The 27,079-nt window shown below is 41.7% G+C and overlaps 1 long non-coding RNA gene across 2 annotated transcripts; it reads right to left on the reverse strand.

The window, feature by feature from the left end:
• Window positions 1-2,030: 2,030 nt before the first annotated feature.
• On the reverse strand, window positions 2,031-26,388 carry LOC102958997. 2 transcript variants are annotated; one of them, XR_006211903.1, is made up of 6 exons: window positions 26,298-26,388; window positions 22,835-22,991; window positions 20,997-21,130; window positions 18,590-18,720; window positions 9,362-9,434; window positions 2,031-2,397 (listed from the first exon to the last, which is right to left on the reverse strand). It is a non-coding gene; the product is annotated as an uncharacterized LOC102958997 (long non-coding RNA). The 2 variants fall into 2 exon arrangements; XR_446903.2 differs by lacking the exon at window positions 18,590-18,720.
• Window positions 26,389-27,079: the final 691 nt, after the last annotated feature.

Here is a 27,079-nt window from a genome sequence, read left to right on the forward strand (position 1 = left end):
AGGTGAAAGTAAAGCTGAGGGATGGAAATTAAACCAGCATGAACCTCAAAATTCTCAGTTTGTGAATAAATGGGTGTTTTCCCATTTCCCCCTGACTCAGGTCAACTTGAGTTGGTTTTCTGTCACTTGCAACCAAAGAGTCCTCAATAATGGAATCACCAAACGTGGGAAGCACAGACTTGAATACTAAGATATCAGATGTAAGCAAGGCAACTTCAGAATCACTGAGTCAGGTCAGGACAAGAGCTTAAGCTGGTTAGGTTTCAAGGAAGATAGAATGAAGTCCAAAGGAAGAGAAGGCTCCAAGGCTGGCTGTAGACATCCTGAGCATTTTACCATGTGCCATGCATCTTTTCTATCCAGTAACTCATTTGATTCTCTAACAGCCCTGTGAACTGTGAGGAAACCACACTCTACTTTACAAAAAAAGAAAACTGAGTCCCAAAGAGGGGATATTATCACTCCAGCAGAGCATAGACCCCCCCCAACCCAAATTTTCTGACTCTAGGAAGGGTACTCTGCAGGGCTGTGCCAGCTCATGTGGCACCTTTGTGCCAATTAACAAGACACACATCATCCAGGCACTCACAGCCATCGAAGAGGTAGGTGCTGTCCACCCCTCATCCCAGTGCTCCTGTGCAGAACTAACCTATGCACTGTGCCCTGCAGAACTGGACCTTGTCCCATACATCTGCCTCCTCCTTCTTTCTCCCCTCACTTATATTCTGTGTTTCCCTTCCTATCTCTGACCTTCAATGAGCCCATACACAAACTGAAGCTGGGTTAAACAAGGATCACCAACAGTCTCCCCCATTGTGAAATTCTTTTTTTATGCCTCAGCTGAGGTGGAAAGAAGCAGCCACCCATGAGATAGGATGTGAGCATCCAATAACACCCCAAAAGTTGCCTTTGTGGTGATTATAATTTTGTCATCATCCAAGTCCCTTGGATTAAGCCATTGAAGAAAATCACAGTATGGAATTGATTGACTACTGTATATTTAATGTATATAATTCTGTTTCTTCTGAGATACGCATTTATTGTTTCCATTTAAATGATGAAAGTGCCAAGATCAGAGAAGTTACATATCTTACCAAAGGTTGTACAAAAGGCAACCCAAATCTCCCTGATCATAAAGCCAAAATCTATCCACCATATCTCCCAGTCACCACCCTTTGATCCCACTTTTTATCAGGTTTTATCCAGGACGCTCTAGAGATTCAAGGCCATTGAGTTTAAGAGTGAAAAACACACCCCCAAGCAAATAACGGTAAAGGGAAGCCTACTACTTTATACACCAGGCAAAGTGGAGCGGAGGTGTGGAGGCTCCAGCAACATGACCTCAGTGCTAATTCAGAGAGCCCCTTCCCCACGACCCTCAACATGTGCTGTGTGAACTGCAAGCCAGTCTCTTCACCTCTCTGGGCCCCTGGTTCTCACTTGCTGGAAGGAGATACCAAGCTATTTTTCTTAGCAGACAGTGCTGTCACAGGATGTAAAGAGATGATCTGTAACCAGATGCCATGCAGTTGAAACACCCTCAGTCTTACTGTATACCAGGTCAAGATTCTCTGTGGCTCTTGACAGCCTCTCCACTGTTACCATGGCTTTAAGATCACTTTCTAAATTGTTGGCCCGCATCATGAAGCCACAGAATTCAACCAAGGAATGCAGTCACGCATAAGGAAAAAAATACCATCTCCTTCCAGAAACTCCTCACAAGGGTAAAACTACATTTGCCCTTGTGCCTTGTTTAGAGGTGAAGCCACATACTCAATTATGCTGGCCTTCCCCTCTCTCCTTGCAGGTACTGGGTGAGGTTAGTCTGGGGTTATTGATGCAACATTCCTATTTTAAATGCAAAACAAAAGAGACATCGTTTGTCTTGAATGCAAAATAAAGCCCCAGTGCATTTTTCAGGCAGCTGATGCACAATTGGTCTAGCGTTCATTTCTATGGCAAACACAAAACAAGCAAAAACCCTAGCAGGTTTGAGGTGGTTGCTTCTCTGTGAACACAATCAAGCAAACTCTAAGGAGGCAGTTTTTAATTTGCATTTGTGTTGAATCCTTACATTTATATAAATAGTGCTGGAAATGATTCCCTTGTGTTCTTATAATACTGTATCTGATTTCTGGAAATGGAACTTCCCCAGATCCAAAAAAATTAGCAATAACTTAACATCAAACACAAAGTACTTAAAGTGCTGTTTTCAACATTTTTGCAGTTGCTGGGCTAGTAGTGATCTTTAAAGCAGCCTGTCCACAGACGTTTCACATTTGCATAGGATCAAATCATAAATATCTGCTAGAAAGCTCATGGCTCAAAGAAGCTGTACTCGGCCTTTTAATATCTGTAGCTAATTTCCTCTCCATAGTAGGGTTGTCTTTCTTTTATCTGGAAAAAAAATAGAAAAAGAGACATTATTGAATCATTAGAATAATTTGTCCCCAATAAGTAAAATTTTCTTTAGATGATTAGATTAATTCTATAGGAAAAAAGGAGATAATTTTTTGGATAAGCTCTGATGTCTTATTTCTTACTCAAAGAAATGATCACTCCCTTCCCCACCCACCCTCTTTATTGCACACAAAGACAGACAGCAATAATTTGCTTCCTATTAAGAGACAGGTCCTTAATTTCTCTGTGTTCAGGAGCTGGTGCTTTCATTCCTAGGCTTCTCATCAATGGATGCCTGGGGCCAATATCCCAATAATTCTGGTAGGAGAGAGGCAGGGCATGGGCTTCAGAAGACTTCCACACATTCCTGTCCCAGCCCTTAAGGCAAGGCACCAGCTGGAAGGGTGAAATGTACTACTTTCATTTAACTCTACAAGTGTCTGCTAAGAAAGGTACTGGACCAACACTGACTCAGAGCTGGAGGACAGACAAATATGAGTGGTGACTCTCATGTATGCCGAACTCCTATGGATCAGGCTCAATATAAACTCGAGATGCCTGAAGTTATTGGGAAAATGAGGGTCCAGTTAAGAGGTGGCAGGAGAGTGAAGGGGCCAAAACTCACAATGATTTGCATTTCATTCTCGTCCCCACCTCCTAACAGCTATGGGATCCCATAAAAATGGATTAGTGTCTCTAAATTTTCTTTTCTGAAAAATGTGAATAACATCCCGTTGCTTCCATTAGAGGTAAAGTAATATTATATAGATGAGTGTTTGGCACCCACTAAGTGCTCAGTAAATAGCAGAAAGTACAGTGAGATCTGAGACAAGGGGGATGAAACGAGCCAGGGAGACTCTTAAAGGGTACAGATTTTAAGTGATAAGGAGTAACTGGGTTTGGTCAGGCAAAAAGGATCCCTTCTAGTGTGTGGGTAGCTAGACCAAAGGCATAAATGAGCTACTGGGAATAGCCCACATGGAAGACATTAAAGAAAATGGCCCAATACCCATCCTGAAGCTCCCTTACCACTACAAACCCAAAGCCATCATACTGGGTGGCTCAGGGAACACAGCTGGTTCTTACCACTTGTCTATTTGACATAATGACAAAAGCAAGATTGAAACAAATAAAATTTCCAGAGCATTCCAATTTGGTGTACACAAATGAATATGAATTAGCATGAGACTTGCCCAATAATAGGTGCTCAAGAAGCTCTTATTTGTTAATGAGAGTGCTCTCTCCATTACTATGGATAATAATGAGTAGAATGCCTTACAAATTAAGTATAACATCCATTCACTATAATTACTCAAGATATTAGTATTTTTGCTCCCTCTATCACTTGAGAGAGAGAAGCAGATGATACAAATGAGTTCAGAGCTAACATTTAGTCTTTTTAGAACAAATAAACTTACATAGATTGTTCAGTGCTCAATTTCCCACCTTGATTCTCAATAAATGGGAGCTAACATTCAGGATGACGACTTAAGGTCCTGCTGGATCCGTCGGTATGAAAGAAAGATTCTACTACAGCCACTGGACTGTTGTTAAGGCAGGAAAGTGGACTCATATTTTCGTAGAATGTTAGGGTGGGAATTGACCTTAGAGGTCATCAAATCTAATCTTCTCTTTCACAGACGGGAAAACTGAGACCTAGAGGGATGGGAAGACTTATTCAGAAAGTCAGAAAGCAGGCAAAACAGAGCTAGGACTGAAACAGGATGCCTGACCTTTGTTCACCTCATGTGTGCAAGAAAGTCCATTAGTAACAAAATCAAAACCAATTTAATAACCAAATCCAGATAGATTAGATTAGATTGACATAAAAACCAACAGATGATAGATAGATAGATAGATAGATAGATATAGATCAATTGATCAGAATCTCCATTCCTCATGCACTTGGATAATCGAAAGTTTATCTACTTATCACCCCACTTCTGTTCAATGGGCAGTTTTATTTTTCACCTATGTCCTCATAAAACCATCCCAAGTCTTCTCTCTCTTCTGAACTGTTTCTAATAGTGACTCACAGTTTACAAAACATTTTTATTATCTTATTGAGAAGCAAACTCATTCATCCTAAACTATAAATGGCTTCCATTACTTGATAATGCATCCTGGGTAAATCCCAGAACCCTATGAGATTATAAACCCTCTTTAGGTAAGAAGTCTGCCTCCCTTCTTCTTACATCCTCCATGGCAGAGACTCCAAAACAGTTTTATAGACTGGCTGCATCAGAATTACTTGGAGAGCCTTCCAAAAATACCTATTTCTGGGCTCCACTTATGAAAACCCTGATTCAGTAAATCTGAGGTGAACATTTCTACAAAGTTCCCCATGTGGTTCTAAGAATTAACCAGGTTTTTCAGTACCCCACACCAGGCTAATATCCAACAGGACCTCAATAAATACCTGCTAAATGACCTCTGAAGGACAGATTCAAGTCTTTTATAAAACCAACAACTTTCCAGATATATGAGAGATTTTTGGAGCAACTGTTCAGTTCTAAAGACTGCAGGGCATTCTCTTGTCATTTTCTTATTCAAAATCGTAATGGAATTAATCTGCTTTTTGGGATAATTTGTTACAGACTGTGCAGGTGGATGACTAGAAAATATTTAATCATTAATAATCCAGCAGAACTTAGCTCCAATGTGATGCAAAGGTATTAAAAATTACCTTTGGATCATTTGACAAATAATGTCAAAGAAAGAGGGAGGAAGAAGATGAAAGCCTGGGGAAGGGGGGCAGTGCCTTGCCAAGACCAAAATAAATTGCACCTACTCTATTATGACAACTGCTTTGCCTGAGAGAGTTGAAAGGAAGATAATAAATAAAGATGTTCATGGCCAGAGGCCCAGTATCTGCCTGGAAGCCAATGGCCAATGTTTAGGCACGCCTTCCCTGGTTCATGCCAAAGCTTCAAACACATTACCAATAACTGGAGCCATCAAGGTGACCCAAGCTAAGATTGATATATCCAGATGTTGGGTGTGGTCATCAATGTTAATAACTTGTACTAGCAATGAGCAGATGGCTTGAAGGGCAGAGAGAAGTTCACATAAAGATAACATGATTCTTATCACTGAGTAAACCTGGGATAAGAAGATCCCAAGAAAAAAACCCAAATCCAAGTTCTAAGCCTTAAATGTGGTCAAATATCTGGGGCAGGGTAGTGATAAGGGTCTTTGGTCTATGTCTGTGGAAGAACTTCTGTTGCCCAAAAGAGACACTAGGAGATTGAACTTAGAGACAAGTTAGTATTCTACCATGCATATGGATAAGGGCTGTCGCAACTTGACCGATGACAAAGACAACTTCTAAGATACATATTTTTTAAACCTGCTGGCCTTTTCTTGTCTCTAAAATAACAATATCACAAGAAGAGATGAGCCAACTGGCGAGCATCCATCAGCAAGTGGTCCCAATGAGAACTGCCTGTGCTCTGCCCCTGGACAATGTGACACTCTGCTCCCCAAACTGCCTGTTCAGCAAACCTTTCAACATCTGCATGTCAGCACCTCAATACAGCAAAGTCATCCTCAGAGCAGAGAGAAGCTCAAGGAATTTGGATGAGAATGGACTTGGGAACCTTGAAGCAGTGGACTCAGAGGATTTGTATTATTTTGTATGTGTGCCCTTTCATGAACAACCAGAAATAAAGTAGTAAGAAGTTAAGAGCAATTCTTGCCATATTTATCCAATTGGATCTGTGTTAGATAACTCAGAAAAGGACCCTCAAATTTTCTGATGGCCCTGAAACCATAGAACATCAGAGTAGGCATGCTTTTTAACATCTCTACAATGTCCAAAACTAACATTTTAGACCATTCTCTCAGTTGATTAAAGGGGAGACTGAGACCAAGGAAGTTGGGTGGCTAGGTGAATAGAGACAAAGTTCATTTGCGAATCTCTTTTGTAAAATGCTGTGTGCTTTTTCACATATATCATGAAAGAAAAATGTAGGATGGATGGATGGATGCATGCATGCATGCATGGACAGATGGACGGGAGGAAGGTAGGATGGATGGGTGGATGGATGGATGGATGGATGGATGAATGGATGGACAGGTGGGTGGATGTATAGATGCGTGGACAGATGGACGGGTGGAAGGTAGAATGGATGGATGAATGGATGGATGGATGGATGGATGGATGGACAGATGGGTGGATCCCTGGCATTACTGCATGAAAAAAAGTGAAACACTTGCAGAAATGTAAATCCAACATGAGAGCTTGAATCAGCAGTTTCTTCCTTCAATCACTCCTTTATCTCCTTCAATTGCCTTAATTCTCCCATAATTAAGACAATTAAATTAAAAAGAGACCTCTAAACCCAGTTTTAAAGTTCTCTTTAATACATATCCTCAGTGCTTTACTGGGCTTATGCAGTCTCATAACTTCCTAAATGTTGACAACCCCCAAATTTGTATCTCCAGACTGGACCTCTATCCTGAACTTTAGGCTTATCTATAAAACTGCCTCTGCAACATCTCCCCTTGTATGTATAAAAGATATTCCAAACTGTATGTCCTGACTAGACTCCTAATCTCTTGATCCCCATGCTTGGTGCTCCCATATCCTCATCCAGCCCATCAGCAAATTTTGTTGATTGTACTTCAACGAAACAACAAGATCTTACACTTCTTGCCACTCACACTGGTTCAAAACCTTTTTTTATTTTATTTTTTTTACATTTCTTTATTTTTGAGAAACAGAGTGAGACAAAGCATGAGTGGGGGAGGGGCAGAGAGAGAAAGAGACAGAATCTGAAGCAGGCTCCAGGCTCTGAGCAAGCGGTCAGCACAGAGCCTGATGCGGGGCTTGAACCCACAAACTGTGAGATCATGACCTGAGCCGAAGTTGGGCGCTCAACCGACTGAGCCACCCAGGTGCCCCTCACTGGTTTAAATTCTGGTCCATCCCACCATGATCCCTCCATTCTCCCTGATTCTAGCTTGCTCCACTTTGAGAAATTTTTGACAGAGCATCAGAGAAATCTTGTCAATATGTAAGGTAGATCATGTCACTCTTCTGCTCCAAACCTTCTGAGAGCTCCCCATCTCACTCAGCATGAAAGCTAAATTTCTTCAAATGAACCACAAAGCCCCACATGATCCAGCCACTCATATCTCTGAACTCTACCACTGCTCTCTCCACTCCAGCCACACATGGCTCCTAACTCCCCAAACCCTGAAGCCTGCTCCAATCACATAACTGTGTTCTTTCCCCTGTCTGCCTGAATTCTCTTCCCTTAGATTTCTACCTGGCTCATCTCATCTCCTGCATGTCTTTATTCAAATGTCACCTTATCAGTGAGGCTTTTCAAACCATAATATTTATAATTTCACCGGCCATACTCAGAACTTCTTATCCCTTTCTTTACCTTATTTTCCTTTAACACATTATGACTTCACAGGAAGTCCAAGAAGTAGAAGTTAAAATAGTTCTAAAAATAGCCACTGTGACACCTTTGGTCTTCTGCTTTCTTTTCATAGGAACTACAGAAAGTTATGAGGCTTGACTCTTTCTACATTTCCCTGGAAATCGGGCACTAAATCCAGAGCAACGGGCTGAAATTAAAGATATTGATTTGCTTAAATGAAGCACATTTTCCAACACCTGGTTTAAAGGAGAAAAATCTCTTTCTATGCTGTCAAGACACTCTACATTTTGCAGCCTTGAAACAAATGCCAGGAGAATGTCGTTCTTCTTTTCCCATGTTCCCTCTATAATTTTTATTGTATTTTAATTTACCCTTTGTTATCTAACAGCATCAGAAAAATAAAACTCAAATAAAAATACCACCATGACTTGAGATGAGGCAAAGAAGTCTCTCTTTCCCTCTCTCCCCCCTCCCCAGACACACACACACACACACACACACACACACCTCACATAACCTTCTTCACAAGTTTATTTATCTGCTTTTTTCTGACTCCAAGACACCAGCAATGTGTTTTGGGGAGTGTGGGCAAATGCAGAGATTCTGCCTGAAGAGTGGGAATTTGATATTTGCCTTCTCCCAGATCCACCCATTCAAGGGCCCCTTTTGGTTACTTATTGTTGAAATGACTCTGCAATCACACAGTCATAATTGCTGTAAACAAACTGGCTGATCAATCACTTGTGTTTTGTCCTTATCATCTGGGCTCCTTTTTATTCTGTTTTCCATACTCACCATTTTTCAATTCATTAAAAAGCATAATGATTCATGAATACCTGTCTTACAAAATGTTCGTCTTACAGACCTGGTACGACTGGCCAGACCTTTTTTTCTCCTGCTACCTATACACTTAACCATGTATCTCCTCAAGTGCTAACTGCTTTCTGGGATGGTAATTATTATAACAATCTCTCATTTGTTGAGATGTCAGGATGTCCTACAGTGGAAGCTTCCTAACTTATCTCCTTATTTCCAAACTTGCCTCTTTAGGCCAACTGAAATGCCTTTTAGAAATTAAACCAGAGGTTGTCTCTACTGCTACTAAAAGCCCTGGAATGAATTCCAACTGACATTAAAGCTAACTTCAAATTCCATGGCCCATTCCTTTAGGTCCTGCATGATCTGTTCACTGCCTCTTTCTCAACCTCATAGTCCTCCTCTTTCTCTCTCATTTATTGCTCCCCCGCCACTCTGACCTTCTTTCTGTTCTTCTGCTCACCAAGCTTATTCCTGCCTCTGATCTTTGCACATTTAATCACCTTTGCCTGAAAGGCTATTCCCCAAGATGTCTGCATGATTGACTCCAGCAAGTAATTCAGGTCCCATATCATCTCTTCAGAGGCCTTCCCTGACCACCTACACTCCTTCACTCCTAGGGGTTCCCTCTGCTATCGTACTTTTTGTAGAATTGGTCACAAGCAAGAATTCTCTTCTTTGTTGACTTGCTTACTTATTCATTATCTGACTTCTCAATGAGAATCTATGTTCCACTAAAGCAAGGACTTTACCTGCCTTGTTTCTTGTTGCATTCCTAGGGCTATAACAGTTCCTGGCACGGAGTAAGAAGCTCAATAAAAATTTCTGGAATAAAAGAATAAATACATGATCTCACTTAATCTTCACAAAATACAGACAATACAATGGAGGCTTACCAAAGTTAAATTGTGTTCCCAAGTCTAGTGTCAGAAGCAGTAACTGAACCTGGGTTTCCAAAACCGTGATCATTAGGTGAGGATTCTGGGGCTTCATCCCTCTCTTTCTTCAGATGTCTAAAGAGATGCCCAAGTCCTGAGCCATCTCAGCCAGACCCAGAACCATAGAATTAATTAAGTGGATAGATTGAGAAAACACTAATATCAATCTTCATTCAGTACCTAGACCCTTTCCCAAGCAAAGTGCTGTGTTATAAAATCACAAGCTCTCAAAGCAGACAGACCTACATTTGAGTCCCAGTTGAGTGGCCTTTGATAGTGTCCTTCACTCCAGACCTCAATTCCCTTATTCTTGTTCTCTAAGTGGGAACATGCCTTCTAGGGTTGCTCTTGGGATTATATGAGATAAGATACAGAAAGTGCTTAGTACTAGGCCAGGAACATGTAATGTTCAATAAAAAATTATCTATTTTTAATGTTGTTGTTAGGACTGAAAAAAATGTGATATAAGAGCTAAGAGAATCGATTCTAGTGTCTTGCAGATCTGGATTCAAATCCTACAACTCTATGGCTTTGGGCAAACTTTGGGAGTTCTCTGTGCTTTGATTTCTTTATTTGAATATAGGAGATAATAATAGCACCTTATTTATTGGTTTTTATGAGGAATAAAAGAGAGCATAACCCAAATCTCTGTCCACATAGTAAGCGAAAAAAACCTAGCAGCTATTGCTATTATCATCACCATCCATCAAGTAAAATAGTGGGCCTTTGTGGGGGATAAGGAAGGAATCTCTCTGACTCTTCCAAGCCTTGTATCTGTGATCCTAGAATTTCTCCAGACTAGCCAATCTCCCTGCCACCTCTCAGGGCTGAGACAATATCCACTAGAATCCTCCATTACGCGCCCCCCCCTGCCCCCTTCAGAGGCCAAAGGCAGCCTAAAATCTCGATCTCTCCTTGAAACCACACCGCACAAATCCAGATGTGCACACACGCGCACACACACACACACACACACACACACACCCCTGCACTCAGAATCCTGCTTAGCTTTCAGAGGAAAGAAAAAGGCGGTTGCTGTTGATCTTGTCAAATTGCAGCCATCCACATCACAGCTCCCACATACTCCCCCAGGCCCCTGCCTGCAGAAAACACACTCCAGTTCATTTTTTCTTCCTCGCTACCAGTTGGACAGACTTTGTGGACCCTTTTAAGACATTTTGGGGTATTGTTTCCCAGCATATGTGGGCAGCATTACTACTTCCACCCCCTCAGGACTACTTAACAACATCAGCAAAGCAATTAAGCCTGGTTTTCAGGAAAATGCCAGCGGCTCTGCAGTGTCTGGATGGGAGTCTCAGCCCAATTATTTCCAGCTAGTTGTGAACTGCGGAAAAGTGGACTTTACTTCATTAGAATCTCAGCTCCCACTGATTAAAAGTCGGCTGTGTTAGAGACAGTAAGGAAAAATGAAACAATTAAACTTGTCATCAATAAAATTGCTGTGTATTCCTCAATGCAGAGTTTTACTTCTCTCCAGAGGAGTGATTAAAATGAACTGATTGAACTATAATTTGATTGACTGGAGAGCCTCCATCCATTGCGCTGAACCTGAACTTAACACTTATTGCTCTTCTTAGCTTGGGACATAAAACCCTCCTGCAGGCCTGCCAGAGCCTGGCAGATGCTCTGAACCCATCAGGTAGTGCTTGCCCTGCGCAGAGAGATCTGCTGAGGCATGTGGTAGGCAGAATAATGTGCCCCCAAAGATGCCTATGCCTTAACTCTGACACCTGTGAATATGTTACCTTACATGGCAAAGAAGGACTTTGCAGATGGGACTAAGGTTAAACATCTTGACAAAAGGAGATTATCTCCTTATCCAACAGCCCAATCTAGTTATATGAATCTTTAAAAGAAGAGAACCTTCCTGATGATGTGACTACAGAAGACTCAGAGAGAGACAATGTTGAAGTCTTTGGAGATGGGAGACAGGGCCATGAGCTAAGGAATGTGAGTGGCCTCTAGGAGCTGGAAAAGGCCAAGGAAGTGCATTATTCACAGGAGCCTCCCAAAAGGAATACAGTCCTATCAACACCTTGAATTAAGCACCGTGAGATCTTTGTCATACTTCAGCTAATCTTTAGAAGTGAAAAACAACAAATTTGTGATGTTTTAAGCCACTGAGTTTGTGATAATTTGTTACAGCAGCGATAGGAAACAAATACAGGGATCTGGGCAAAGCTGGGCAAGAAGGGCAGGCACTGGTATGTATAGTCATAGTCCAGAGGCTGCAGAAATGAGCCAGATGCCAGAAAGGAAGCAAGTTGCATTCATGGCATGATCTGGTGTGTATATGGTGCAAGGTTTTGGAAGGGGAGCAGATGGGGAGGAAATGCCTCATGCCCTGAACATGTTACATAGGACATCCAAAGCCATCTGACACACAGAGTTTGCAAGGAGATTACATTTCACTTATTTTGCAAAGATCCTGCACCGAGTTGGTGCTCAATAAATGCTGAGTGATTTAAGGTTGAATGAAAAATGTACTAAAAGAATAAGTGAATGGAAAAATAAATGTGAATCAAGTAAATGCTGAGTGAGTAAAAATGCTATATCCAAGCCTGATAATCTGGGCATTTTGACATTGGGTCAGGAAACCATACATCTTACCATGCAGAACCCCAGGGAAAGCAAGAAGAAAGCCCAGAATAAGGCAAAACATAGTCCTGCTTCCCAATTGCGTTTCTGCATGCAAGTGCTTTGAGCCCATTTCCAGGACTTGTCTGAGATTTGTACCTAGATTTGGAGCCAGAATATGAATTCCAGCTGGGATTTACCACATGTCTTCATCTGCTCAGGCCACCATAACAAAATGCCACAGATGGGGTGGCTTAAACAATAGAGATTTATTTTTCACAGTTCTGGACGATGGAAAGTCCAAGATCAAAGTGCAGCCTGATTCATTTCGTGGTGAGGTCTCTCTTCCTGGCTTGCAGATGGCTGACTCCTTGCTCTGTCCTCACATGACCTTTCTTCAATACTGTGCTCGGATTGGAAGAGAGAGAGAGAGAGCCCTTGCTTCCTTCCTCTTCTTGTAAAACCACTAATCCCGAGGCACCTGTGTGGCTCAGTTTGTTGAACGTCCAACTTCAGCGCAGGTCATGATCTCACCATTTGTGAGTTTGAGCCCCACATTGGGCTCTGCGCTGACAGCTCAGAGCCTGGAGCCTGCTTCGGATTCTGTCTCCTTCTCTCTCTGCTCCTCCCCACTTGTGCTCTGTCTCTCAAAAATAAATGTAAAAAATTTTTTAAAAAACCACTAATCCCATCATGAGGACCCCACCCTCATGATCTAACCTAATCTTACCACCCAAAGACCCTGTTTCCCAATGCCATCACTTGGGGGGTTAGGACTTCAACATATGAATTTGGGCGTGGGGGACACAAACATTCAGTCTCTAACACCAGAACAGCTGTGTGACCTTCAGTGACTTACTTAACCTTAGTGATCTCCATGATCTCATCTGCAAGTCAGAGTCTAGGAAACAAGTTGACAGCACTCACAGAGTACCTATCATATTTCAGGCTCTTTGCTAAGTGCTCTCTGGGCATTAAACATCTTACCACTCCCACTAATCCTGTACATTCTGACAGCATATTATAATTTTATTTTAGAAATAAGGAAATGTATGACACCTAGAAAGAGGGAGTAATTCATTCATGATCACAGTGGAAAGGCCAAAATTTGGACCCAAGTCTATTGGAAACCAGAACTGGGAATCTTAACCCAACATAAAGGAATATTATGATTGAGGCTGATATGATTGCTCGAAAACTCTTCAGTCCTAGAAACACTTTGCAGAGCTAGGCAAAGGCAGTTAAGGCCATGTAAATCCTCTCAATAATAATTCAAAGGAAGCTCTAAAATACCTACAGTTGAATAACCAAAGTGTGTGTGTGTGTGTGTGCGCGCGCGCGCGCGCGCACGCACGCACGCACGTGCACGTGTGTGGTTTTGCCTGTGTATATTTGCCGACATTGTGCATAAACTGTCATTATGCAATAGAAATGTTCCACACAGAACAAAGCACTGTACAAGGCCTGTCATTCATGTGGCATCCCCTAACAATTGATGCTTGCTGCCATTTTCCACTGGAAAAGAAATGCGATTTCTGTATGTCAGGTGACAGTCTTTAAAAGGCCTCCAATGATTCATATTTCAATGTGTATTTAATCCACCCTGGCAAACAGCCTATGTGAGCCTCTCCACTGCCTTCTTCCTAGCAACCAAGGCCTTTTGTCACAACTACTTCAAATGGGCTTGCAGTTGCTTTGCGTGTAGGGCTCAGATTCCTGACGCCAGGGCCCACCTCTCCTCTTCAGCTCACAGCATTGAAAGAAAGATGGATCAATGTGGCCTGTACCTTGAGAATGAGTTCAGTGTCAAAGGTTCACGTCTATCTTGTTTATGAGTCTTCTAGCACAACCCAGTGCATCATGTTGCTCAGGAATAAGAGGCTTATGTGAGGCTAGCTTGTAACTAGAGCTATGTCAAGACTGTTCTATTCCATGACTCTGAGGCTGTGTCCCTCACTCTGGCCTTTGTGAAAGCCTCCAGGGGGCCACCCAACTAGCTCCCATGATGGAAGGAAAACAGGCATGTGAGAGGGGAGAAGTAATTGTGCTTCTTGAGCAGTGTCTGACTTTACAGATAGATCTTCATTTTTACAAAAATATATTTCAGAGAGAGAGTGTGTGTGTGTGTGTGTGTGTGTGAGCAGGGGAAGGGCAAAGGCAGAAGTAGAGAGAGAGAGAGAGAGAGAGAGAGAGAATCCCAAGCAGGCTTCATGCTCAGCATGAAGCCCAACTCAGAGCCTGGATCATGACCTGAACCAAAATCAAGAGTCAGACACTCAGCTGACTGAGCCATCCAGGCACCCCACTGCAGATAGATCTTCTTTCCCCACTTTATAGATTACATCTTTCTCAGGCTTTCAGAAAGCATCTGTATGCCCATGACTCTCAAGTTTAGTCTCCAATCAAAGTGTCTTCATCAAAGTCTAGACCCAAAGAGCCAACAACAAATTGCCATCTCAGCCTACACACCATATAGACAACCCAGACTCAAAATGTCCAACTGTTTGATCTCCCACACACATATTCACACATGTTCTTATCTCATTTTTACTCACTTCAATAAATGACACCATTGTTTCTCCAGGGAATCATCACTGAAACTTCTATCTTTCCCTGACATCCAACCCATTGGCAACTCTGGTTTACTCTACTTCCCAAATATTCCTCAACTCTACCTACTTCCCTCCATCCTCACTACTATTGTCAGCTCTTAAATACCATGAAATCCTCTTAATTGGTCTCACCATGGCTACTCTTGGCCTTCCAGCAAATTAGTTACTTCACTATGTTAAGAGTGATCTTTTTTAAACCAAAAATTGGATCACATCATTCTTCTGATTTAAGTACTTCTGTGACTTCCCTTTATCTGTAATATAAAACCTAAAGTCCTTTACTTGGATTACAATGCCCAACATGAACTATCCCCTCCCTCCCTCTGCAATTTTATCTAATGACCATCCTCCCCTCATTTATTATGGTCTCATCAACCTGGATTCCTCTTGGCTCTGCAAATATGCAAGCTTTTTATTATCTCCTGGCCATAACACATGTTGTTCTATCTGTCTGGAAAGCTCTTACCTCTGCTTTTCCCATGTTGTCTCCTTTTATTCCATTAAGAAACCCAGCTTTGGTGTGCCTGGGTGGCTCAGTCAGTTGAGTGTCTGACTTTGGCTCAGGTCATGATCTCACAGTCCATGAATTCGAGCCCCACGTCAGGGTCTGTGCTGACAGCTAGGAGCCTGGAGCCTGCTTCAGATTCTGTGTCTCCCTCTCTCTCTCTCTGCCCCTCCCCCACTTATTCCCTCTCTCTCTCTCTCTCTGTCTCTCAAAAGTAAAATAAAAACATTAAAAATTTAAAAAAAAGAAAGAAACCCAGCCTTATTACACTATCTTCATAGTTTATTCACCTTCTCCATCCCCGCCATACCCTATCATTTCACGATTCACCTTTATAGACTTATAACAATTCATTTTTATCCATTATTTTCCTATCTTTTATTGTCTATTTCCTCCTCTAACTTGGAAACTCCAGGTGGATTTGTTCCATGCCTGGAATAGAGTCAATGTTCAGTAACTACTTAACTAATTAAGAGCTACATAGATGAATGATTGGCTTGCCCAAAATTCCACAGCTAACAGGTGACAGGACCAGGATTCAAACCCACGTCTGCCCCTCTCCATAACCTGTACTCTTAAGTCATGATTTTTGGCCTCAGAGCTAGTCATTGGGAAATTCATGTGTCTGTCTTCCAGCCCATTATGCCAGGAGTCCAGCATTCATATGCTGCCATTCCCACCGAAGGTTTTGGTAGAAGATAATCCTCTCACAGAGAAGTCAGAGGTGGAATTCCAGACATCCAAAGGAAGGAGAGGCCCATGTACCATCCAGGGAAGCTTTCTGGTCTACCTATGTTTTAAGTTGTGACCATCTAGGACACAGACTCTGCCTATGTAATTGGCATAAGAAAGGACAACCGACTGCTCCCCAAAAACTCATTTATGGGTCCCCAGAGACTGAGTTCTGAGTAGATGGGGCCATGAAGACATTCAGAAACTTTTCAGTGGCTAAGGAGCTTATTAAAAATATTTTATGTATCCCAGACAAATGCCTTAGGCCCACCTGAGTTCCATGCAGCTGTGGGAGCATCTCTGAGCACACAGCCAGCATCCTATCTCAACTGTGTCTCAGCAAATCTCTATTTCTTTCTATCCTCAAATATTATCTAAATCCATGAAGATCCCTCAGCGACTGACACGTGTAGCCCCAAAGTATATGCTAGATAATAACTCCAAAGGACATCCTCAACCTATGTGGCATGAGAGTCTGGACAAATGCCTCAGCTTCCTATTTGTCAGAGTGACAATTCTGCAGTGCATTCTGCACCATTCCTCAGAGAGTCCCCAAGTGAAATTGAACCCCCATTACCCACTGTGGTAAGTCACTCAGTGATACATCTTCTACCGGCTTTTCTTCTCTCTTTTCCTGCTTTCTCACTCTACTTACTTGGATCACCCCACAACTAAACTACTTACACACAACTCTGTGCCTCAGGCTCTTCTTTCAGGGAAACCAACTTTAAGAAGGGCTAAGTCCTACTTTAGTGTTCACCACTCAAGGAACTACAAACTGAAAAGAAAAAAAGCCAAGTATTGGCTCTGAGTAGTGCCCCCAAAATGAAAAGTTTGGAAGCAGAGACCACTGCAATGTGAAGAAACCTTCCCAACTGAGTCAGTCCTTGGCCTTTCGACCGTCAGTAACCTTGAACTTCTGAGGTCATCTTGCTCCACTCTAAAACTTTTCATAGCTTCCTGCCCCTTTTACCCAACATCTAAACCTCTTAATATTCCTCCAACTTATTGCTATAGGCTCACTGTTCTGCTTACAATGGTTGTTTCAAACCTCTGCACTCCCTATGTTCCAGTGGAACACCAAACTTCCCCACCTTGGATACTTTGTTTCTTATACCTCCATCTACCCTGTTCAAGAAGCCATCCACATTAGGACCAGCTTATGTCATTCAGCTTGTGTCATCACACTGGGCCCCACGTTTAGAAGGGCCCCTGTGCTTGAGTTAATGTTCTGCTCTTGTCATCTTAAAATTCTTAATTATCTTTTGAACAAGGAGATCTTCATTTCACTTTGCGCTGGGCCCTGAAAATGGTGTGGCTGGTCCTTTCTCCAGAGCATGCAGGCATGAGATTTGACTTTTGATTTACCATACAGGATTGTCAAGGAACTATCATGTCTCATATTAAGACAGAATCTCTTTCTCCTCTCTCGCCTCTCAGACCAAAATATTTTTAAAGCCAAAAGTGGATTATTTGAGAGAAGGAGAATATTGTTTCAAAGCTGCCTCTGCCCATTTTCTTAGTAAATTTGGGACCAAGAGCAGAGTTAATCTGAACATCCTCAGGGGTGCCAAATATTCCCAGGCGCCCAATAAATATTGTCAAGAGGTAGAGGCTATATCTGTGAGTTTTAAGGAAGGGGAATTCCAAGGGTGCTCTCTCATATCTCCTTTGTTGAGTCTCAACATCTTATTTCAGTATTTTGCAGGTCTTTAAATACCCATGGTTTATTTATGAACTGAGGGTTATTAACTGTTTGAAACTTCATTAAGTCCTTCCCTGGGGATAGTCTCAGCTGAGGTCCTTTTAGATGATCCCTCCCCAAATATCTGTCTAGTTTAGATTTAATAGAACAGTTTATTGTATGTTGATAAAATAATAATGAATTAATAAAGCTTTCACTGAGACTTAGGTAACAGATACATAATCTATCGTTGTTAAAGCACCATGCAAATGTTTTTAATAATCAGCATTTAATATGCAGCAACCCAGACGTAAATCCAGCCTCAACACACATTTGGAAAGTCATTTTAAGCAGCTCATGAGTTTCTTGGAGAGGGGAAAACCCTCTCCAATTAAAGCCAATTGTACAGTGGGATATCTGGTATCCTTGAGTCCCTTAAACCCTGGTAGGGACCCTGGGCCCTTAGTTCAGGAGAAGCAGAGAACCCACCATTGGGAGATGCCCCCAGCTTCCTCTCCCCAAGAGATTGGGATTTGTAGATTCTTGACACTTCTGCCATGAATTTTGAGATGCTCCACCCAGAAAATGAATCAAGGATACTATAACCAGGTGATTTGGACACCCATGTTTACATAAAACATTACAAGGATAGCTACTAAAGAGCTTCACAGTGGCAGGTGGGAACTGCCACAATAATCATATATAATAGTTATATCCTGTATACAATAGAAATCTTATCTGCTGTTTATGTTCTCTCTATCAGACTTGCCCTCTCGCTTGACTTTTCCAGACAGGAGTCCTGTACCAATATTTAGACCAAATATCACAATAAAAGTTAGTCTTTATCCTCTTTTCCTGTATCTTATTCTTGAAAGAATGTTGATGCTTGGATGACTGACACTGGTTATCACCTTGAATTTGTGCAAAAGGTCACGTTTCAGGTTGAGATTTTCATGATCTTAGAGAAGTACCCAGGAGAGGTGTAAGCAAGTTGTCATGGAAGTGTCCCATTTCAACACCTTGAGAAAGCCAGCTTATTCACCTATAGTGAATGGAGATAGAGACCTATATTATAACCAGACCATCTCCATCACTGACTAATCTCAGTGCCTGCAGCACCACCATCACCACATTTCCTTGGGATTAACTGTAAACCCTGAATTTGGTAAAGTGAAAGAAGTGTTGGGTTTAAAACTAGAATAATTGAATTCAAGGCCAAGACATAATCTTACTAGCTGTTGTTCCCTTAGGTAGGTCGCTTCTCTGAGCCTAAGAAAGGACATTGGATTTCACGAACTTGAAATGCACTTTCAGCACATTTCAGTGCATTCTGTCTGGGGGAAGTAAGACATTTAATTTCATTAGTAGCCATAATCACCTTAGCACTGATTAGTTTGCTCAATATGGAAACACCTTGAAAAGCAGAGAGCAGGTCAGTGAGAGTGTGACTGCCAAGACAGGCAATCTTGCTGAAGTCAAGCAATTGGGGAATGAGGTGGCTCTAGGAGAACAGGTTCTAGCATGGCACTTCAGTGAGAAGCTCTGGCTATTGAAGCATAAGGTGTGGACATTTCAAAGCAAAGAGAAGAATGAAGAAGGAAGGGAAGAATTTCAAACAAATAAAAACTTCACTATGTTGTCCTTTTGGCCAAGAATGGTCTCTGGTCACTGGTAACAAGTAATCTCAGCTCTGTGTTCATCCCAGAACTTGGTGTATAAAAGCCATCCTGTACATTTGGAGCCATATTGCCTTGACATCCAATCCTGATGAGTTTCTTAAACTCACTGTGCTTTCATGTCTTCATCTGGAAATTGGGACCAATAGCCCTCATAGAGCCATCATGAGTCAAATGAGTCCGTATATGTAAAATTTGGCTCAGTGAGGTTTGCGATTATTTTCCCTCTGCCCCTGTGTTTCTATTTCATGGTGAGTGAGGATGGGAGGTTCAGAGAGAGGAAACTTTATTCCCCTGTTCTGTGGATAATAGCCCCCTTAGATCTTACCATACTTTCTTAGAGATCCTGTCATCTCTTAGAGTGTCAGGCCAAGAATAGTGCCTCAGACAATGGCCTTGGGCAACATAAAAGGGATTTACAGCCCAGCTGGCAACTCAGGCTGCTGCCTCCTCTAGGGGGATTTTGTCCTTAGAGGCTCTAAAATTTCAGGGAAGAAATTACAGTGTCGTCTCTTAGCTTTGCCCCCAAGCACCTGTCTAACACTCTTTAGCATTTTCAGATGTATACATACACAGATGCACCTGTACACACAGGTTCGTGTAAGTACACATATACATGTTCATAGACATAAGCACCTATACACACATCTGCAGAGAGAAATATACATATAAACATGCACATATATACACTCACACAGAATAATATATGTACGTACACATAGAGACATGTACTGATGTAAATACACCCACAAGAGGAAAAATATTGATATATGTATCTATACTGGTACAATGTCACTTGGCACATGGTTATACTGTCACAAAGAGTATATCCATGAACTGGACCACATGTCCGGCAACTTTAAGGAAAAGAGAACCTAGGAAACCATGCCTTCAGCCCTCAGTTCTAGTTCAGTCAACACTACATAGACCCAACTTTGTAGGTGTGCTAGGGACTCAGAGTGGAGGACGGAGGCAGGTCAGAGGAGACTGTCCCACAGACTCTAGGAAGGTCCAGCTTTCAGAAATTTGCCAGCCCTGAGAACCCATGGAAGTGAACACCAGGCTCTCCTGGTCAGAAAGTAAGCAAGAGCACTCTGTTTCTTAGACCTGTGGGCCCCAACCCCAGATTTCCCACCAGCTATGAAAAGGAATTTCTGAGGAGCTCCTGGCCAACCAAAAGTAGAACGAGCTAAGAGTAACTTCAGCCTGATCAGATTCGCTGGAAGAAGAGGAAACCTAGATGGGCATTAGCCAGAGTTCACCAGAGTTCACCAGAGTCAGGGGCAGGGGTGAAAGATGACTGGGGAGAGTCATGATGCTATGGAATCTCCAACATAGCCTCTACTGCTCCTTTGAGGAGGTTCTGCCTAGAGCATTTCTGCCACATTTCTCCATGAGGTTTTGTTGATTCTAAAACACTCATGGCTTCCTGTTCCCACATGCCTTCTTTCTGCCCCTCACTTACAGGTTACAGACCCGTGACCAGCATCCTCACAGGACACCTATGGCCTACTTCAAGATGGCAATTCCCACCTGCTCATGAAGGCCCTAGAGTCACCATCAAGACAAATAAAAGGTTTCAGGTCATGGAGAAAATGACCACTGGAAAACTCAGTCTAAAATAATCTACTTTGCACGTTACCTGGAGGTACCAAATAGAATGCATCCCATCACGATTCCCCAGAATGACTCAAAGAACATTCTCAGCTCTCAAAAATTCCTCAAGTTGGCTGCCATCATAAAAATCATTTATGGGAGGCTTCCATTCAAATGTACCTGGAATGAATAGTATATTTACTTTTAGGAGCTGTTACCATAAGAAGAGCTCATAGAACAGTTAAATTTTAATAGATAACACTCTAAAATATTAGGTACTCCCTTGGACTTCTCACTTAACTGGGCTACCCAAAATAAGCCGGTTCAAATTCCTCACCTGTCCAACTGCAGATGGAACTGTTCAGGTAGAAGCAAATGAAGCAAATGTTCACAAGCAAATGAAGAGCTTGTGGCAGGATTCATGTACCATGAAAAGTCTGGTCTGAATGGCCATGTTGTCCTAACGAACTCTGTGAGTTTATGAATCCATGACATGATGGAAAAGACACAGGACTTTGGAATAAGGTTTACTTCATGAATTGGGGAGCCAAATAGGGAGTTCGTATTTGAATTGTAAATCCTAGTGCCTAACCTGGAGCCAGGTTTCTACTTGGAGAGCACTATAGGCCCAGATGATTGATTGACCCTCCAAGTTTTATCATGTCCCATAAGTCCTCATGACCAGTCCCTGCTTTTTTTTTCTTTTTTTGGCTTGTGTTCATATGTTCCCTACATTCTCATGTGAACTGACTTAGGGTCTGAGAATATGCCCACTTCCGTGGCTCCGCGCTTGCCGTTCCCTAAGCAAGTGCTCTAATCCTCCACTCCTCACCTTTTGGACTCCTACACATACTTCAAGTCTCAGTCCAAGAGGTATCCTCTCTGCAGCCTTTTTTGACCCACCTTTCCTGGAGGCTGTGTCCTTCTATGAGCTCCTTGAGCACAATGTCAGAATTTTTGCTTTCTTCTAAATTTCTCCAGACTACATGAACTTTTTAGGAAGATAGCAAGCATTTATCTTATTGCTGTTATCTTTAGCAGTATCCTGGAGTCTGGTATGTAACAGATGTTTCAATAGCATTAGCTGCATACCTGTATGAATTCAGTGGATACGAGGCAGCTAGTGTAGTGGTTAAGAGACAGGCTTTGAGCTAGACTGCCTGGGTTTGTATCCTTGTTCTGCCACTTACTAATAGTTGGACTCTGATAAATTCCCTTATCTTTTCTGTATCTCAGCTTCTTCATCTGCAAAATGGGTATTATTATAATCATAGGGTTATTATGAGGATTAAGTGAGCTACTATGCATAAAATGTTTAAATAGTAGCCAATACATAGTAAGCACTCAGTGCATGTTTGCTGTTATTATTACATCAAATAAGTACAAAAGCATTCCCATCTGGGCATTATCAGTGATTCTGAAAACTTTTCAATGGTCAATGCCAGAAGAGAAGAGGGCAAGAAATGGCTCTGCTTGCCCTTTGGCTCCTATAACCATCTCTTCTCTGGAGCCCAAACATCCTCTATTTAGTCTGAGTGGACTTTATTTACAAGGGCCTAGTTAATCAAGTCCATCTGTAATGTAAATGTGCTTCTCATTATGCTAATGCAAGCACTAGACATGCAAATCCATAAGCATTTGCATGCCTAATGCAACAGTTCTTGTCCACCCTGTTCTGTTGCTATTTACTATCTAGTTTTTATGACTTATGGATTTCCAACCCTTTAAATTTATATCAGCGCCGTGACATATCTGCAAGCAGCGACAGTTTTATGAGCACTAAAAAAGCTGCAACACACCACCACTAAATACTAATGACATAAATGCTAGCTGTAATGGCCCCTATTTTTATTACAATACCAAACCTCAATATATTGCAATTACCTCTGCACTCAAACCAGACCAAGCCACACTGTACAGGAGCCAGACCAGTGGAGAAGATGTGACCCACAGTAGAGTTTCCGGGTCAAGCCAGTCTATAGCTCTGAGGAGCTGAAGTCAGCAATTATGGCAGGAATTTCATCTTGAGCATCCACTGGGCCTGGAAGTCAGAGATCTCCATTAGAGACAATACACTTAGATGCTGAAATAGGCCTTAAAACTCTCACGTATTGTCCAGAGATGGCTCATATGTTTTAGCCCTGCCACTCTCTGCCCTCCCCATGAAAATGAAGAATAAAACCAAGGAAAGGTGTCACAACTACAGGTTCCCACTCCCAAATGTGTCCCTAACCTGCTATGTGACCCTGAGCAAGTCCCTTCCCTCTCTAGGCTTTAGACTCTTCATCTGAAGAAGAGAAACTAAATATCGCTAAGAGTGTTTCCATGTCCAATATTCTGGGACTGGTTCTATAGAAAATTCAAGCCCAAGATGTAGCCATTAATTTTCTCCAGAATGAAAATATATCTACCAAGACATTTTTATGCCTCGTTTTATAAGTTCTGATTTTGCACCTTAAAATAATAACACCTTGAATTTATTTTATGGCATTTTCCATCTAAAACACTTTTCTGTCTGTTATGGCATTCATTCTTTGTGTCCTGAGAGAGTTGAGCCAGACAGGATTTTTTTTTCCATTGTGAAGGTGGAGAAGTTGAGGCTGGGAAAGGGAAAAAGGGTTTCCCAAAATTTTAGAGCACATCAGGGCCAATGTCCAAATTAAAACCTATGCCTTTATTGGTGACCTTTTATTCAGCTGTCTCTACCTGTCCTGTGGCTACCCCTTCCAGAATCTGTGAGTAAGAGTGACCTTTCTTGGTATAATAAGAAGGACAATGAAAAGATCTTGGACCAGCTTCTCTACAATGCTTCCAACTCCACCACTGGGGTTTTGTTCATTTGGCTCCTGATATGAGCCCCTGGGAGAGGTAGTTCCCTAAGCAGTTATCCATCACCAGCCTTTCTGTGTGGACTAATTTACAGGATCACTTTTCCCAGGGAGAAATAGTTAAGGGCAGGCTCAAGTGACAGGTGTGCATCAGTTGAGAACATGGGGGCATTTTCTGGGGGCAGGAACCCTGGTTGGGGGATATTAAATGGCCACAGGAAAACAGGAGTGGATGGTCTTGAGAGAAAAGAAGAAGATCAATGAGGAAAAACTGTCCCATCAAAGGCCAATCTCCTACTTCCATTTGCCCTGTAGGCCATGAGATGAAGTCCTGCTGGCTCAATGCAGAAAAAGATGATGCTTAACCTATTTGCTTAATAGCATTTTCAACATTAGAACTTCTCTTGATCATTATTTGACTAAGACTACTATAATCCATTCAGAATGAAGAGAAATCACTGAGAATGGCTAAAAAGTGGTGTCATGGACGGAATTGTGTCCCCTCAAAATTCATATATCAAAGCCTTAACCCCCAAAGTGATTATGTTTGGAGACAGGGCCTTTAGAGAGCTAATTAAAGCTAAATGAGGTCATAAATGTAGGGCTCTAATCCAGTACGAGTGACGTCCTTATAAGAGGAGAGACGCTAGAGATGTATGCACACAGGGAAGACCACACGAGGGTAGAGTGAGAAGGTGATCATCTGCAAGCCAAGGAGAGAGGCTACAGGAGATACCAAACCCACCAACACTTGATCTTGGATATCCAGCCTCCAGAACTGGGAGCAAATAAAGCTCTGTTGTCAAGCCACCAGTGTATGGTGTTTTGTTATGGTTCTGGTTGACTCCCTCAAAGGAAAAGCTGAAGGAGTAAGCTTAACCTCACATTAAATGGAGATCTGTGTCTGAAGAGGCTAAGGATATAAAATGATAGGGAAAGGCAGACTCATCTTCAAGGAAATACCTCAGCTGTCTCAAAATCCCATGCAGGAATGAATAGAATCCTGGGAAAACTGCCCAGTAAACTCTGCGTAAAGAGCAAATTAACAAAGAGATGAAAAGAATCCCAACATATGATACTTCAGCAAACAACTACTCACTCCAGTACCACAAAATAGGGAACAGTCACCCGGGGTGTGAGCATGTATTTGGCAGAACTTGGATTGTATCTCCCCTTATGAGGTCTGAAATCCTCATAAAAGATGAAAAGGTCATCTCTTTAGGTAAGGCATTATTCTCTAGTATTAATATAGTTGATTGACTGTAGATTTCTATATCACTTAAGACTTTGGTCGGCAACAAAAGTAAACCCAACCCACATGGCTTAAGCAAAAAAAAGGAAATCATGTAACCAAAAGATCCTGTAAGTGAAAAGTTTATAAACCTAAGCATTCTCAGGCACAGCTGGAAGAAAAAGCTTTAACAATATCATTAGGACAAGGTTTTCCTGTTTGCTCACATCTATCTTCCTCTATGTTAGTGTGATTGTCATGAAGCTCCTCCCTTTTGATCCCATAATGCCTGCTCATAGCTACAACAATATATTTCCTTTCATATCCCATCGGCTCCAGGGGGATCACAGGAACAAATCACTATGTCCCAGGAAACTTATGACTCTGATCAGCCAGTTAAGAGTCACATGCCTGGAGGAAGTAGAGGAATCGGCTTTTCCCAAAGCACACATATTACTGCTGGAGGAAGGGGAGGGGAAAAGATACACCTTTAACTGAGAAATGAGGGCTGTTACAAAAGACAGAGTGAATGGATGGTTGGGTGGTCAAAACACAATCAATGTACATTCTGACATGACTTCCTTTTGTAGGTAAATTTCTGGTGTTAATAAAAGGAGGAAAGGTAGAGGCATTGCCCAAAGAAGACAAATCTGGATGAGTCATGTGCTCTCAGTTGCATGTAACCAATCACCTTGACTATTGGGGAAATAGTCCTTCAGGGTGCATATGAAAAGTCACCTGTTGGATCTCTGGTCTTAGTTATGCCATATAAGGAGCTTAGATGTCATCTTTCCCATCCTTACAACAAGAAAAATGCTAAACAAACTGAAAAATCAATATATTTTTTGAACCCATTAGAGATTTGGGATTATAGGGCAAACTGATGTCCTGAAATGTGGAGAGACAGTTAACTACAGAAAAACACAGCCAAAATCAGCTTACTTGGAGCAGAAGCTACTGGAGTCTTAATTCAATATGACAAATAAATGCAAATTTTGGTGAATTTCTGGAGGATGAATGTGGATGAATGTGGACTAGCTTGAGAGTGAGAAAATCATGGGGGCCACAGTCTTACATTTATCCTCACATTTTCATGGGTTTTAACTCCAGAAACCCCACCAGATCCCCATGGTGAACAGCCAGGACAAATCCCTCATATTTCTGACTAAGGGGGTGGGGGGAGTAACATTTTGAAATATGCCCAGTGCATTCTCCATAACAAAGGCTTATTCTCCAGTTACAAGAATTTTACCAGAGCCTTATCTCAAATAAGCAGAAAGTCACTTACCCAACAGCAGCCCCCTCTAGACTCCCTATCTCATCTAAAGAAAGGGAGAGAGAAAGAAAAGTAAGAAACTCTTGTGAAGGTCACAGCCTAGGGAAACTAAAACACTGGGATTGCATCATAAAATTATAGAATGCCTACACCTGCTCCACACCTTACACCACAATAACAGGTTTCTGATGTAATAATAGTGAATTTTAGCTGAAATAGATGCAAGTCCCAGATTCCACTTAAGAAGATTTTTGGAAAAACCATAGACAACAGGAAAGACAGAAACAAGGACACTAGAAGAATCTGAAGCCCATGACACTTATGCAAACATTAAACAAAAACCAACACCTAGATAGACTGAGATAGAACTTCACAGTAAAAGCCCATATACCTCAGGAAATTTAAAATGACTATAATTAATATGTTAAGCTCTCTAATGGAAAAAGTAAACAACATGCAAGAACAAGTGTGTAATATAAATAGTAAGATGGGAACTCTAAGAAAGAATCAAGAGGGGATGTTAGAAACCAGTGAAGAATGCCTTTGATGGGCTGATCAGTAGATTGGCCACAGATGAGGAAAAAAATGAGTGAACCTGAAGATATGTCAATAGAAACTTCCCAAACTATAATATAAAGAGGGAAAAAAAGAATGAAAAAAAATAAAAATCCATCTAACAGAATATCCAAGAACTGTGGAACAATTTCAAAAAATATAACATACATGTAATTTGAATACTAGAAGGTGCAAAAAGAGAGAATAGAGCAGAAAAATGCTTAAAGTAAAAATGGCTG

This window comes from Panthera tigris, chromosome E2 (genome assembly GCF_018350195.1).
Source record: "Panthera tigris isolate Pti1 chromosome E2, P.tigris_Pti1_mat1.1, whole genome shotgun sequence".
Taxonomy (NCBI): Eukaryota; Metazoa; Chordata; class Mammalia; order Carnivora; family Felidae; genus Panthera; species Panthera tigris.